The sequence below is a fragment of the Notechis scutatus genome, chromosome 5 (assembly GCF_049901735.1).
Source record: "Notechis scutatus isolate UNSWTSFEM ecotype Mainland chromosome 5, rNotScu1.2, whole genome shotgun sequence".
NCBI classification, from domain to species: Eukaryota; Metazoa; Chordata; class Lepidosauria; order Squamata; family Elapidae; genus Notechis; species Notechis scutatus.
Genome location: NC_142013.1, coordinates 21878130 through 21895004, shown reverse-complemented (window position 1 = coordinate 21895004; position 16875 = coordinate 21878130). Strand labels below are relative to the sequence as shown.

The following is a 16875-nucleotide window of genomic DNA, read 5'->3' as shown; positions in this document are numbered from 1 at the left end:
TTATGATGAAAGGCACAGGGCACTGGACTGGGTGACCAGCCCTGACCTTTACCTCATTTTTCTGAAAGACAAATGGCTATTTAAACCTCATGCAAAACATAACCCTATTTGTTGGGGTCATGATGGCACATAGAATCATGTGTAAACCAGGTGATACAAAAGAACATGGTAATTTCAGAGTGATTTTCTGGAGAACTTTCTTAACTATAATTTAATGTAACCACAAAATGGCTTGGTCCTAGTTTTTAGATTCTACTGCCCCTGTCATGCACCATTCTATTGCCAGAATTCATGCAGATCGATAACAGAGAGCTCATTTCAATGGCACTAGAATAAGACTGCTGCCCTATACATAACATATAGAAATAACTTTATGGAACTCATTATGATTTCTTAGTACATAGAATTTGGCTGTATGTTATATAATTCTATTTGCACGAAGTACAATGAGAGTCTCGAAAACCATTTTTAATTATCATTCAAGAAGACACCTGTACAATTTCAGAACATGCTCTTTTGGATCTTGAGACAGCTTTTAGCTTTATAGGACACAGCAAAACTTTCAGTCCTATACAAACTAGTATAGATTTCAGAGGCCTTAATATAAAAATTTGGTGGATTCTCAAATTTTTTTTAAAAAATAAGTAAAATAAGTTAGTTGGCTTATATCCAAGTGACAACATAAAGAGATGGACTAAATGATTATTGTCCTGGGGTTAAAATGTGAGATTTTAATTTTTTAAAGTTTTTTAAAAATATTCTAAAGAAATATCAACTGATGTTCATAAAGAGATTTACATAATCTTCCAACTACTTTTAAAACTAGTGTATTTCATTTCTCGGGACACAGCAGTAGTTTATGTGTGATGCTGCATCACAAAAGAACATTTCACCTGTGCCAAATTTTAAAGTAAGAATAAATAAAAAAATACTTGAGGGCAAATAAATTACTATACTGAAGGGCAAATACTAAAAGGCAAACAAATTATTTGAAGAAATAATTGGAAGAAATCCCAAATTATTTCTTTTTTTGTAGAAATAATTATTCTTTATTGGAATGCTGGGAAAAGAAACCCGAATAAGCTCACATACACTCACCACATACACTCACACACTCAAACACACACACACACACACACACACACACAAAGGCTCTTGATGTCTCTTATTGTTTTCTTAATGGTGTTCCCATTTTGTAAAATTTCATTTTTAGTTATTTTTCTTTGAACTCTATTGAGTCCCAAAGGATTTGAACAACCTAGGATACATTTAAAACAAAGCATAAAAAAAAAAACCAAGCATGAGCAAAGGTGTCAGCATTTTTCCCATATATTTTCCTTGGCCAGCATCTATTTTTTCTGGCATTGGCATGCATTTGTTCTCACTGAGCTTGTAAAATTTTCTGTGAGAGGAGCAGGAGGTGGAGTATTTTGACGATCAGTTTGTTTCAGTCTTCATCAGAATCCATAGGGGACCCATGCATTTTTTTTGAAATGTGTATTTGTCTTTCCTCTCTCCTCCCTCCCTTCCTTCCAACCCTTGTGTATTTGAGGATGCCACTTCGTGATCATCGGTCAAAGAATCGGTCTGACTAATCTGTCTACATTGGCAAGTCCTTATTAACAAATGGTCTCTTAGCTTTGATATTGATAATGAGAGTCTCTGATTCATGTCTCCATTGACCCCAAGAGCAAACATGTGGCTTTCCCAAGCAGACCCTTGCCAGCTAGTTATATTTGACCTAAGCTGACTAACTAGTAGAAAGGTTAGGAAAAAGGCTGTTTTTGTCCATCTGCTGTACACTAAAGTCAATTATCTTCTACTTGGTCTCCATTGGAAATTTATTCTTTTAAATGTGCATTATCCTGGACTATCGTGAGCATAAATTGGTCCTTATAGATTTGCATAAACAAGTCCTTATAGATTTGCATTTTCAGCTCTATTTTCTCTGCCTTGAAATATATCTGTATCAGTAACTGAGTTCGCCAGTTTACTGAGTAGCGTAAATCTAGGAACGTTTTTTTACAACAAGGGTAGAATGAAGGACATCAAGAAACTAAAATCTATAGTCCTTCTTGAGTTCTTCATATTAGTTTTTTTTTATTTTTCCCTGTTAGCAGCAGCAAATAAAACAGTTGATGTCTGAAAACAAAGCAAAACCTTATGTGAAGTCTCCTTATGTGGTTGTTTTCCTCCAGTCTCCATAAAATATGGCTATTCATTTGTTGGTTTCTTCAACTAAACTTTTGTGAAACTGTGTTGACTGGTTTAGAGAATGATGCTAAAATGCTAACTTTGGAACAATTTCTTTGACCCAGGTTTAGTTACATAACACACAAATCTACAGGGTGGTTTCTCTGGCCTCAGTTTAGTCAGTTCAATGAACCTGACTGTTCCTCAGTCAACAATGGTTAAATAAATTTTGACTGAGTGTGTAGAATTGTAGAAACCCAATTGTAAAATTGTAAACAATGGTTAGGTAAATTTTGGCTGAGTGTGTAGAATTGTAGAAACCAGTGGTGGGCTGCTGTTCGGACCAGTTCTGGCAAACCGGTAGTTCTGATGATCAGCTGGCCCCGCTCACCCGCGCCCACCCTATCCTGTCCTATATTTCCATCTTTTTCAGCTCAGCAGATTCACGTGGCATAGTGGATTTCACGTGCCTCAGCTGTTCTACTTACCAGGGCTACCCTGTAGAGCAGGGGTGTCCAACCTTGGCAACTTTAAGCCTGGAGGACTTCAACTCCCAGAATTCCCCAGCCAGCAAAGCTGGCTGGGGAATTCTGGGAGTTGAAGTCCTCCAGGCTTAAAGTTGCCAAGGTTGGACACCCCTGCTGTAGAGGTTCAAATTGGTGTTTTTTGAATTCTGTGCGCATGTGCTCACAGAACCGGTTGTTAAACCGGTTGCAGCCCACAAATGGTAAAAACTCAATTATAAAACTAAAGTGCAGATCATATGAGTTATCTTGAACAACTTATAAAAAAAAAACATAGAATAAATCCTTTGTCTGTAACTTTTCCTTCCAATATTACAAACACAGCCAGTACTGAGGGGGTGAGGGGAAGTACTGAACATTAATAGATCCTACTCTAATTGGTTTGGGGTTTTTTTGTTCTGTAAATAAATTCCATCAAAAGCTGCAGGACTTTTGTCAATGAAATTTATGGGCCAAACCTTTCTACTTTTGGAAAAGAGAGTTCAGCTAAAATGTTTCTTACAGGAAAAAAAAAGAAACTTAAGAATTTATATTGCTAAGAAAGAATTCATGAAAATGTAGCCATAGCAGGTGAGAACAACATAAAGTATTCAATACTTTGAATTATTTTGAAAGAATAACCAATTATTAGCCTGTCTTAGAATGCTCAAACTATGAAATTGAAGGGGTGACTGAATGAAGGTTTTCTTCAGACTGGAATCTTTGACAAAAAAAAAAATAAGAATGAAATACATAAGATCATTAATCCATTTACCCCACTATTGAGCAAATCTTCTATACTCAAATGAGGTTTGCTGTTCTCTAATCCTTCTCAATAAACATGGCCAACCGCACACTACAGTTCCATTGATTTCCCAGGAATGGAATTGTAGCTAATCTCACTGTTTTGGAGCAGCATCTGTGAAAAATTACCATCCATGTAATTCAGCAGCATCTTATTCAAATAAATAAAATAAATGTTTAATAAATATAGAGACCTTCTGATTAACTTCGTTTGATCTTTTTAATTTGTGAGTACAGAATGCAGACTAAATAATGTCCCACATTCTTAAAATTCTGTGGCCAAAGATACATCATGTAAACCCAATTTGAAAACAACACATTTAAAACGTGCATGCAGACACATATACGTGTGTGCACGCACACACGCACACACCCTTAATATTAGCTACTGCATAGCATAGAAAGGCTTTATGATCTTTAAGAGAATCTCAAAAAGGGGAATTTCAGCTGACATGATTATTTCTCACTGCAACCCTTGCAATAACAAATATATTAGGTGAAATTATAGAATAATCTCAGGTGTTGCTGAATTTAAAGTAAGGTCTTGGCATCAAAAAGACAAAAATGTTTAACAAATATGATATTTATTAATATCTCTACTACAGGTCAGTTTTAAGAACTTGTGTTTGTTTCCTAGAGGCACTGGATTCACTAAAGAAAAAGAATAAATACGAAGAATATCTTATTTAATTGGCCTTTTCTTTTCTACTAAACTTGCTTTGCTACAGCTTTCCTAATATAAATGCATTTTCATCCTGCCACCTATACCTGTCACATTAAAAATAATGAAGTGAGATGTTAAGTTTCAAAAATGATTATACGTGAGCATTCAGAGAGGAGAGCTTGAAGCCATTTCAGCAAGATGGAAAACCACAGAGTATAATATGACTTAACATAATTTTAAAGAAAAGCAGTTCCCTAAATGAAAGCATGATTTCAATTTATTTTCCTTACCTAGTTTAAGACATACTTTTGAGAGATTTCAGTTGGACTCATTTTTAGAAGCTGCAGTTATTGTGGTACCAAAGTGAATGGCTTAGTCTTTCTTGAAATTTGACCACAGTCACAGATATTGTCATCATATATCCTCTCTTGGACAATTATATCACATTTTTTGATATAGTTTGAAATTTGTTCAGAAAGTTCATCTGGTCCAGAATGATTCAGCCACGTCACTTCTGGAGCCAGTTAAAAGGAACACAAAGATTTATATTAGAAGAACCCTCAGAAGCGAGCCCTATACTACTAAGAGAAATAGAAGAATACGGAAAGGTGGCAGGGTTAAAAATTAACAAAGAAAAAACAAAAGTGTTAACAAAAAACTGTACAAAGGAGCAGAAGGAAGAACTAGCAAATAAATTAGGTATGCAGGTGGTAAATAAAGTAAAATACCTAGGGATCTGATTGACTGCTAGATGTTTGTCGATTAAAAAAGATAACTATGATAAGTTAATAATGCAAATAGTTAAAGATTTAGATAATTGGGCCAAATTGCAGTTATCGCTATTGGGATGTATTTCGATAGTAAAAATGAATATTTTGCCAAAATTGTTGTTCTTGTTTCAGACAGTGCCAGTCAAATTGGAAAAGAATTTTTTGTAGAATTAAACAAATGTATATCTAAATTTATATGGCAGAGGAAAAAATCCAGAGTGAAATATAAATTATTACAGGATGCCAAGTAAAAAAAGGAGGATTTGGCCTTCCAGATTTTGAATTATATCATGATGCTGCTATAGTAAACTGGCTTAAGGATTGGGTTAAATTAGAAAATAGAAGGTTATTAGTATTAGACGGTTTTGGTCTCCAACTTGGCTGGCACGCCTTCATGTGGGATGGAAAATCTAAACAACATTCATATTTCCAAAGGCACCATGTAAGAAATGTGTTGTTCAATATCTGGGGAAAGATTTTAAAAAAACACTATCCAAAGGTTCCATTGTGGCTATCTACATTGGAAGCAGTCACACATCCAAATATATTGGATTATGAAAATATTGTCATGTATAAAGATTTATTATATGACACTGGAGAGCTTAAAAATAGGAACCAAATACAAATTCAAGGAAAGGAGATAGGATGGTGGGCCTTTGCACAAATACAAACCCATTATAAAAAAGATAGAGAACAATTTGGCTTTAATATGACCCCACAAGAATTAGATAAACTATGGCTAGGAGAGGAAAAACGATTAGTAAAACATATAAATATCTTTTGGACTACAAATTAAAAGAAGAAACAGTCACAGAATCTATGATAATTTGGGCTAAAAACGTGGGTTATAGTATTGAATTAGATAAGTGGGAACACATTTGGCAAACAAATTACAATTTAACCATGTCAGTCTCATATAAAGAAAACTTATATAAAATGGTTCATCACTGGCACCTACCTCCTGCGAGACTGGCTAAGGTGTTCCCCAACCTACCACCCAACTGTTGGAAATGTAACTACACACAAGGAACATATTTTCACTTGTGGTGGACTTGCCCATGTGCTCAGAAGTTTTGGAGAAATATTAGAAATTGGATTTTAAATATAACAAAACAAAATTTAAAACTTGAACCCGAAACCTTTCTGCTAAATATGATAGATTCAAACATGGAGAAAATATATCAATATTTAATTTTGCACATCATAACTGTGGCCAGAATAACCTACTCACAAAACGGGAAACTGTCTTCCATCCCTTCAGAGGATATGGTAATTAAAAAAATACATGAATGCGCTGAGATGGATAGCCTAACAAAACTGTTAAAAAATAAACAAGATAGTGACTATTATGAAATATGGAACATTTGGTATGAGTGGTTAAAGAAAAGGTAATATTTGATATTTGGATAAGTTATGGAAATGACGTGCATTTAATCACAAACTATATAGAAAAATTAAAACATTAAAAGAACGAAGGAGTTATTGTAACAAGGCAGATCATGTCAATGATAAAGATAAAGAAAAAATTTTTTTTAACCATTGCTCAATATATGCTGATAGATAGATAGATAGATAGATAGATAGATAGATAGATAGATAGATAGATGACAGACAGACAGATAGATAGGCAGTCTGGTAGGGATAGATAGATAGATAGATAGATAGATAGATAGATAGATAGATAGATTTGTCTGTTTTAAATGTATGTCAAATAAATGTTTTTTCTAGAATAAAAAATAAATAAATAAAAGGAACACAAAGAAAAATAGCATTGATGGCTCTTAATCTAGTTAGTTTCCAGTTACAATTCACAGTGCTTGTGATGACCCGGGGCATGGCAACAGTCACATAAAGTAAGAAGAGTCTCTTTAATACCTCCAACCTTGCCCCCAATGTCTGTCCTTCGGCTGGAGAAAAAACTCTCCCAAGAACAGTCTTTAAATGGAGGAAATTCAGTTCGAAAACAAAGTACATACATATGGTGGTCTCTCATGAATGAAGACACTGAGGCAGTCGTCTTGAAGCCAGATCGGGATGAGAGCCCAGGGCAGGCTCTGACACCCTCTTTTATTAGAAGCAATCTTTGTTAACGTTTGCAATTTTTTTGTTAGTGTGTTGTTACAAACTCATTACATCACACAAAATACCATATGAGAATAAAGTTTAAGTTTGCTACAATTCTGGGTAAGAAGTGGCAACATTTAGACCTTGTCCTCGCCTCGTGTTACAAACAACTACCAGAAGGCCCGTTGTCCTTGCAGCGAGAAACAGATAGCAATTCCCACATCTCCTCTGTTTTTCTTTTTTTTAAAAGACAGGGAGTGTTTTAGTTCCAACAGCAGCCTTTGTTAGGCGCGTAGGCAAGAGTGCTGTGTATGCTGATGTTATCCATGGCATTCGTGACTTCTTCGACCATCACAAACATCTTGTCCTCGTCTGGGTCATCACAGGTTGGCTCTCCCATTTCTTCTTCGGATGGCAGTGGTTCATATGTGTTAGTTATTTGTTGATTCAGAGAGCCATTACCTGTGCAGTGGCTTTTTTCTCAGCCAAGAGGGATAAACTGTTAGAAAATAGTGCATACAAAGATAGGTAATACACAAGGCAATATAATAGATCCTGCAGCAATCATACCAATAAGCGCTACAATAGCTTGCAAACCAGGTAATTTTGGAAACCAGGATCCAAACATGTCTCTAAAATCAAGACCATTCCATGTTTGTACAGGTACATGCGCAATCTTGATCATTCTATCAGTAATTTGTTGAATAACTTTTCCACTATCATTTATTTCAATACAACAATTACTAAGATTAAATTTTCCACACACTCTTCCTTCTTTTTCGATTTTGCATGATATATGTTCTAGACAATGCACTTTCTTTAGCTAATGTTTTCAAAGCAAGAGCAGTTTCATTGGTTATAATTTCTAATACAGCTTGCAACCTTATAATTCTATTGAGCATATATATGTGGGGGTATGGTACCCTCTTGTTTCAGGTAAGTGAGTGTACAAGCAAATAGGATTACATTTGTCAGTGGTACATGAAGTAGAGCTTGATTTAACAGTGATATTAATATTTTGAGGGCCTCTTACTTGAGCAGAGTCAATAGGTGGGGTGTATCAGTAGTTGTAAACAGTGGTGGCCCCCACATTAGTCCCGGACACCTTTTGGAAGAGATATTTCTTTTCCTGTAGATAAGATCTTTGCCAGCTGTGTGAGCCGCAGGTGACTCCTGCAGCGTCGTTAGGACCTTGGCCTTTGTTGATGGCAAAGCAAGCATCAAAACACACAGAAGTGTTGGTAACCCCCGAGTGACATTATGGGTAATGTACCCATTTTTTGCTTGACTGGTTGAGAACATTGAGGCAAGGTCAGAGCTGGATCCTCCTTTGTAGGCATAGACATACAGTGAGGCGGTGATGGGCCCCACAGCCTTTGGTTCGTAGCATTGGATACCTTGTTTGGTGTAGCATCGTGCATATTGAGTGTTGTTATGCAGACAAGGGAGACAATCATGGAGTTGCACTCAGGCTTCAAAGTATGATAGATCAGGGTGGACTGGGTCTTCGTTCTGCTGCGAGTAGTTTTGATGCAGGCATCGTAGGAGGATGGGGTGGCTGTCGTATCAGCAGGAATGATGTGGAAACCCAGGAAGCAAATGATGAATGAAGTGGGCAGCTTCATGATGCTGATGTAGGCAAGGCTGGTTTGGGTAGAAAAGGCCTTACTTATCGTCCAGGGACCCAGATGGTGTTGTTGTTGTAGGAAACAGCAGCGTACCCTCGTCCCCCAGGTTATAAGTTCAGCAGGACCTTTCCACTGAGGATCTGGCATGATGCTGATGAAAATATACCGTTGGTCTGGGTTCAAGATGAGGCGAGGAAGCGAAATGACGTGATGCTGCTGTGCATGGGGGGATCCGGACTCATTGAGGAAGTTAAGAGTAAACAAGCAAACATTCAATGCATTCTGGAGTCCTGGCAACCCTGTGACATTTTAAATTTGAATTTAAACTGTCTGGCCAAGGCTTTTTATTTTGATGAAAATAACTATGACTGTCCCAGGGTGTTTGTTGTGAAAGAATCATGCAAGAGATGGCGCTGTCTGCGGTTGCAGCTGCAGCTGCCGCATCAGCCATATCATTGCCTTCCTGGAGAATTCCTGGGAAGGGTTGGTGGCTGCGAATGTGTGCTACAAAGAGTGGGTGCTGGTGCTGTGCAACAAGGTGTTGCAATGTAACAAAAAGAGAGAGAAGATTTTTAGAGACAGAGACTGAAGTGAAGGATAGGCAGTAGTTGAAAGCATTTTATGCGTATGGAGTTAGTACTTCGATGAAATCAATCTGTGTTCTCTGGAAAGGCCAGCCCATCAGGGGTCGCCCTCCCATTTCTTTTTCCTTGCTACTTTCTTGTTTACTTTCAAACATACTATGCATTCACAGAAACCACCTTCACCCCTTCTCAGTTTCCCAACTCATCTTTCTCTTTTCCTCAGGTTTCCAATCCTAACAACTCACATTTCTGCGCAGACCATGAAGGAAGGGAGGGAGCCCTTTATGACCTCCCCTGCTCCTATCATGACTGCAAATCCTGATTTCCTCTTTCCTTCTTCAACCCTGCTTGACCCATCCACCTACCTGCAACAAACAATCATGGTCCTCAGTTCCCACGATTCTGCAAGCCTTTAGATAGTCCGAGAGGAAGCCCCCTCGGGCAGATAGAGGCTGCAGAATCCTCTTTCAATCCTCATTTGCATTTTCAACAACCAGTTTTAACAGACTAAGAGATTTTTAGGAGTGTTGAGGAAGATGTATCCATTCTAAGATAAGGAGGTTGCTAGTGTGCTGAGACTTTTGGGTTAATACAGCAGTAGGTAAGGAGGGTGTATTGAGCAAGATTAAGGAAATAGGAGCATTGTTGTGACATCGGTTGACCCACCTTTTCTGCATAATGTGCTATATGTCCTGGGTGATTTTTAATTGATGATCTGTAAGGTAATTTTATCCCCTGGAGTGGTTCCTCCCTTTAACACCTCAAACAGGGGTTGAGCATGTGTGTAGTAATGCCAAAATAGGGACAGGTCCAATTAATAGCCCCTAAATATTGTTGTAATTGTACGAGGGATGTCTACACAATGGCATCACGTGTGGATGGACTGAAACTTGTATATCAAAATTTAAAAAAGAAAAGCAAGAAGGAAAAGGTGTCCTAGGCACTCTTTTCCAATATTTTACAAGAAGAAGCAAGGGAGAAAGGAAGAGATGAGAGGCCTTAAGCAAAAGTTCTCCAGAGATAAATTCCACTGAAAAAGGGATTTCAGAAAGGGACACAAGACCGCACTTCTACACCTGCATCCAGAAATAACCATAGAAAACTGGAAACAACATGCAATTCAAAATGTGACAAAACACTCAGTATAATCTAGTGAAACCTTTGCCAAGAAAAGGAGTACTGTAATGAAACAATGATTTAAGACATGGGATGTGGTGGGGGAACAATCCCGGAAAGCATAAGTGTTCCCACAAAGGCATGATATCTAACCGAAAGGGTAAAATGTTCAAGACATAAATGATTGTCAACATCAATGATTAGACTATGTTATCCCAGCGAAACCTTTTGTGAAATGAGAGATCTGAAGTAGGAGAAGGGGGAACACTGCAATGAAATAATGATCAATAATATGTGATGTGGTTTAACTGAAAAGCAATGCACCAAATGTTCAAGACACAAATGAACATCAACACTAATGAATAACAATACTGCACAATTTCAGAATGCACCAGATAGAATCCCAGTGCAAATTATGTGTTCTATATTAAATATTACAAATATAGGGAAAGAGTTAAAGGCATCACACTCCATTCAGTGCACAGGAGAAGTTTTCTTCAAAGAAGAAAGATAAATGGATAGCTGGAAATAGAACAAAGAATAACAAACTATGATTCGAATTGAGAGGAGATTAACAAAATAAAACCGAGAAAATTCAAAAGAGAGGAGAAGCTATGTAGAAAATTGAAAATGCCAATAAGATGCCAATGGTATGTAAAATGCCAATGGTATGCAAAATGCCAATGGTATGCAAAATGAACACGAATCTGAATCTGTGTCTGTACCAAGAGTTTTGACCTGGGACTAAGCAACTTTCAGAAAAGAGATTTTTATGCTTTTATGTTTTGTGTTTCTGTGTATCCATGTTCTGCATGTCTTTAAAAATTAACAAAGTTTGTTAAAAAAGAGAGAGGCTGAGAGTTTTGAGGAAGGATAGAGCAGATCGGGAACCACAGAGATTCCTTTGAGAAGGGCGTGAGGGTGAGATTGTAAGAGCAGTTTTATCGGAGAAGAAGGAGGCAGAAGGAGGAAGCTGTGTGCTGACAGAGATGGGGAAAGGATATGAACACATCTTCTGCCATTGATAATTCATACACAGTGGATGGTATATGGGCAGCCTTGGGAGAGGGGCTAGCTGCCGGCCCTCTACTGTCGAGCATCTCTGCTGGCGGAGGGCTTTGCTGCCCCCGCCGGGCTCGACATTGTGATTTAAAATGACCAGGCTTCCCACAATTGTAACAATTACCAGATGGTTTATTACCTCTGGTGATAGCTGCAGCCATCATTTCGGAAGTGTCTAAAGAGGCTTTACTGAGGGGTTTTTCAAGAGAGCCCCCTCTTTTAAAAAGGAAAAATTTCGTTTGGTTGATTCTCTTAGTTCCTCAATGTGCAATTTCTGGTCCCGAGAGAATCCTCCACCCATACTCACGAGGATCCACGGCGATCGCCTGCGATCGAATCAGGGATGAGGTATACCAAGGCTATGCCAGCCGATGAGTATGGATGGTCCAAAGACGTACCACCTCGCAGATGATCACGTCGGGGTCACCAGTTATGGTGGTCTCTCATGAATGAAGACACTGAGGCAGTCGTCTTGAAGCCAGATCGGGATGAGAGCCCAGGGCAGGCTCTGACACCCTCTTTTATTAGAAGCAATCTTTGTTAACGTTTGCAATTTTTGTTAGTGTGTTGTTACAAACTCATTACATCACACAAAATACCATATGAGAATAAAGTTTAAGTTTGCTACAATTCTGGGTAAGAAGTGGCAACATTTCGACCTTGTCCCTCGCCTCGTGTTACAAACAACTACCAGAAGGCCCGTTGTCCTTGCACGCGCGAGGAAACAGATAACAATTCCACACATACAAACCTTAAATAAAAATCCACACACACCATGCTGCAGTACTTAACTTGACTGGGCAGTAGAAGGAATTGCACACTTGGAAGCACAACAAAACACACACAGTTGGGAAGACGCCAGGACCCCAGATAAGCCTTGACAATACTAGATAACTCACGATTTGCTCTCAACAATTTGCTGTACACAACCTCTCTTTTTAAACACTGTTTAAAGCTAATGAAGGCAATCAGGGCCCTTTCCTCCGCCATAAGCCATGCAATTCACGTTGCTCCCTTCTCCGTTCCTCCCTGCGTGCCCTAGGATGAAGAGGGGGTGGGCCTGGATCTTCCTCCGAATTCCCTCTGCCTTGCTCTACCTCTCCCCTGCTCTGCCCAGCCAGACTTTGCCCTTCCCCAGTTTCTTCCACAGCCAACCGAGCCACACTCCCACTCCCTGTCAGTTGTTCGGCTTCCCCCTTGGAATCAGATTCTGACAGGGGCATGACAGTGCTGATGATATGACATTAAATCAAATATCCTGGAAATCAGTTTTCTGGACAATTTCTGTGACCACAAAGCTGGAATATATCTGATGACCAAAGGGGAACTTAACAAGTATCTGCTATCTATACCTTATTCAGGTTTACAAAAGCAGGAAGTTTATCATATATGCCAAGATAAGGACTACCATAGTGGCTTTCAAAAATACAGGTTTGAAACCCCTTTACAAAATATATCATATACCCGGTTAGTTTCATTCAGATGGTAGGCTCTATATTTGAGGACCATTCTTGTCCAATTGACTCTGGAAGTAGCAGGCCAAGGCTGTAAGCTAGACTGCAGTATCTAAAAATACTTTGGAAAAAGGCAATTGTGAGCCCTTTCAACATCTTTGCTAAAAATAAACAACCCTGCTTGGATTTGATCATTAAATCACCTGGAGTTGAATTCAAGTTGAAAGAGGCTTTATCTTTGTACCTTTTATTCCTATACAGTATCATAATGAATTTCTTTCCAGAGAAAGGCCTGGAATCATATTCCTGCAGTTCTTTCTTTCTTTATTTAGTGTATGACATTTATACGCTGAGAGCCAGGGAATTTACAGTGTTATTACAGAATAGTTTGGCTGCCAAAAATTGCTAGTTCGTTTAGTTTATGCTTGCACTATCGAGGGTACACTGCAGAGGGTGAACTACCTCCACACACAGAGTAGCTAACAACATCTGTAGGAGTGTCAACGTTATCAGGGCTTTTCTCCACTGATTTCACTATGCATTCAGGCAGGTCCGGCACCGATTGGTTTCTTGGTACTGCACAAAATGCCACTAACCTCCCACCAGAGTGGTCCCAATTTATCTTCTTATATTTTACATGCTTTCGAACTGCTAGGTCAGCAGAAGTTGAGGTGAGTGATGGGAGCTCACTCCCTCATGAGGTGCTAGGGCTTGAACTGTTGGAGTACACATTGGCAGTGGATAAGAGAAATCAGGATGAAGAACAGTGGATTAACCAGATGTTGCAAATCTACATTTGTCACCATTCCCTACAATGCACTGCAGTGGTGATGGATATTGGAGCTTAGTAACATTTGGACAGCTATAGGGTGACTTGTGTCTATATAGGTTTCGTGAACTCAACAGACGCACGTGTATGTGCTCTGAAGCTGTAATGCTGTGAGAGGGAACAATGGAAATTGCAATTTAGCATATCTGGAGGAGGCAGAGATAGAGAGCACTAGCAGTTGTATTCTGAAAAAACACTGATAATTTGTTAGCTACTGTCCTCAAATTGAATGTCAGCCTACAAATTTATTCCTTGTTTGCAGCGAATAATGAGAGAGAAATATATAACCCCAAAACTGCCAATAACTATGTAAGAGTATTGCAATCTTATTTCCTAAAATTGAATTGCAAAAGCTTCAGGTTTGTGGAATCTTTTTTTTTTTACTCTAATCTTCTTTGAGTTCCGACATCAGACTCTCAAAATGATGTGCTTTCTTAATTCTGGCAATACTTTTTTTTGCCAACCGTCTGTAAAGAGCAGTGCCAGATGTGGAAGGTCTCCTAAAAACCATTTGACAGTTAGAACTGCAATTATTGAGCAAGATTCAGATATTCAACAGATTGTAAATTGATTGAGGGTTCTTAAAGGACTAGGCTAAAGCTCACATTAGAAGGCTCGGAGTGGAGGTGACAATATTTTTAACTAATATTTTATTAGTAAATCCAATGGCAAGCCACTTCTATGTGGCTGCCAAAAAAAACAATACAGACATAACTTAGTAGACATCAGGAGCCAAGATTCCCTGGAATATTTCTCTTTTCTTTCAGTCACCTTTTGGTTTTTGGTTTTTTTTATCACGGTTGTTCTTAGTTGCGAAGTCATGTCCAACCCATGGCGACCGCATGGACAACATTCCTCCAGGCCCCTTTTTTTAAATCATAGAAAATATCAATTTTTACCTCTACTAATTTTTTTAGATGTTTTGGAAATCTTGCCTCATGTATGTGATAGGCGATTTTTGGCTGTTTCAAAATGCCTTAAAAACATTGGAACTCTCTGAAATATTTAACATTGAACAGTGAGATGGAGTTATTATCACTATTGCTGTTGCAGGTATAGCCACAACTCACAAAACCGCCAAATTCTAAACTTTTAGTTTTCTTGCATGAAAATTGGAAGATTTTGCTTTTCTGTAATGAGCATTTGAGGCTATTGCCAAGTTGCTGACCATTGGCTAATGTAGGTTAAATTAATTACCTTATATTTCAATGCTGTAGTCATGGGTGGATCATTTTTCATAACATTTACCAGATAATACAAGTAATTGCCTCTTACTGATTTTTAGTCAATTTAGCTCCAGTGTTCTACAGAAGGTTCATGCTCAGCTCTTCAAAAAAGATATAGAGATAAGATCTTACACCTGGTGCCTTTTTAATATTGTTTCCTTTTCTTTTTAAAATGATACAAGCAAATGAATTGAGAGACAGAGACTTAAAGGTGGGGAAATCAGGATTTCAAATACTCTATAGCCCTTTGGACCTCTTCCAAAGCACCCCAGCTTTAAAAATAGGCTATCATGTTTCTATTGTAAATAGATTTATGTTCAGAACTTGATATGCCTAATTGTTCAGTAAACTCATCTCCTAGCATTCTAAAAAGTGAATGGAAGCCTCTATTACAATTTAATTGACTAGTGAGAACAAAAAAGCCAATATACTGTATATTCTTCTGTGATGACTAGAATCTGGTAATAAGTACTTGGTAGATGTGCCTATCTTCCGTGACATTTTCTTTGACAGCACCTTATAGATTTTTTTTTTAGCTTGATCCAAGGGTAATTCTTGAGGCAGGGAAACAAATTGGCTCCTGCAACATTATCCTGGGAGGCATCTTCATTCGTGAAACAAATTCTTCCATAATCTGCCAGCACTTTGCTTTTCTCCTTAGCAGCACATGGAATCTCTTTGTATACTATTCAGATTAAGTTGTCTAGATTTAGGGAATTAAGATGTGAGGATTTTCAGGCAGCCAGATAGTAGGTTCTTCAGCTTGTTTATTTAGGAATTAGTACCAGGTTTTTCCTATTACATTAATATCTTATCATATGGCCTGATGTCTTTATTGCTGGAGAACTTGTATTCATAATTAATCAAAATCTTGAAAGAAATAATATATTAATCAGTTATAATTAAAGGGTAGGCACATATTATAGTACTTATAATATTTCTGAAATATTTGATAGGAATAAATTAATTTGTTTAAATTTTGTTAGGGTTTATTTATTGGACTTCTAAAAAAAATGACACAGGAGAATTCGTGATCAAGCCAACTACAAAGAGAGCTCTTAATTAATTAATTAATTAATTAATCAATTTGATTTGTCAATCGCTTACAGGATAATAGGTATAAGTATAAACATAGTTATGAATACATGAAATGGATACATATAAGAAAAATAAAAAGAAACAATAGGACAGGGATGGTAGGCACGTTGGTGCGCTTATGCACGCCCCCTACAGACCTCTTAGGAAAGGGGTGAGGTCAATAGTAGACAGTCTAAGGGTAAAGTTTTTGGGGTTTGGGAAAGAAACCACAGAGTCAGGTAGAGTATTCCAGACATTGACCACTCTGTTGGTGAAGTCGTATTTCCTGCAATCAAGTTTGGTGCGGTTTACCTTGAGTTTGTATCTATTGTGTGCTCTTGTTATGGTTGAAGCTGAAGTATTCATTGACAGGTAGGACATTGCAATGTATGATTTTCTATACTATATTTAGATCAGACCAAAGGCGGCATAGTTCTAGATTTTCTAGGTCTAGAATTTCGAGTCTGGTGGCATAAAGGTATTCTGCAACGAGTAGAGGAGTGGAGAACTCTTCTTGTGAAATATTTCTGGACTTTCTCAACCACATCAGATACGTAATGTGGGTTCCAGACTGATGAGCTGTATTCAAGTATTGGTCTAGCAAATGTTTTATATGCTCTATTCTAGGATATGATTCTAGGATATGATTCTTTTCTAGGGTACTCCATTCAGCTTCCTCTTATTTATTTATTTATAAAATATATTGGTTGCCCAGATTACCATAGAATAATTCTGGGTGGCCCTCTTCCTCCCTGTCCAATTTTCCACCAATCCTGTCCCAAACACTTAGGCAGCATTATGTGCCTCCTAATCTTATTAAATTCTTGTTGGCTTCTTTGGACTTTCTTCATCAATATTCTCCTCCACCCCATATTATTTTTGTGCTTTATATAGTTTTGGA

At 37.9% G+C, this 16875-nt stretch overlaps 1 protein-coding gene across 28 annotated transcripts in view; it reads left to right on the top strand.

The window, feature by feature from the left end:
- Positions 1–16875, top strand: part of ATP8A2 (ATPase phospholipid transporting 8A2) — a 367147-nt gene that overhangs the window by 216291 nt on the left and 133981 nt on the right. The window lies entirely within an intron of this gene.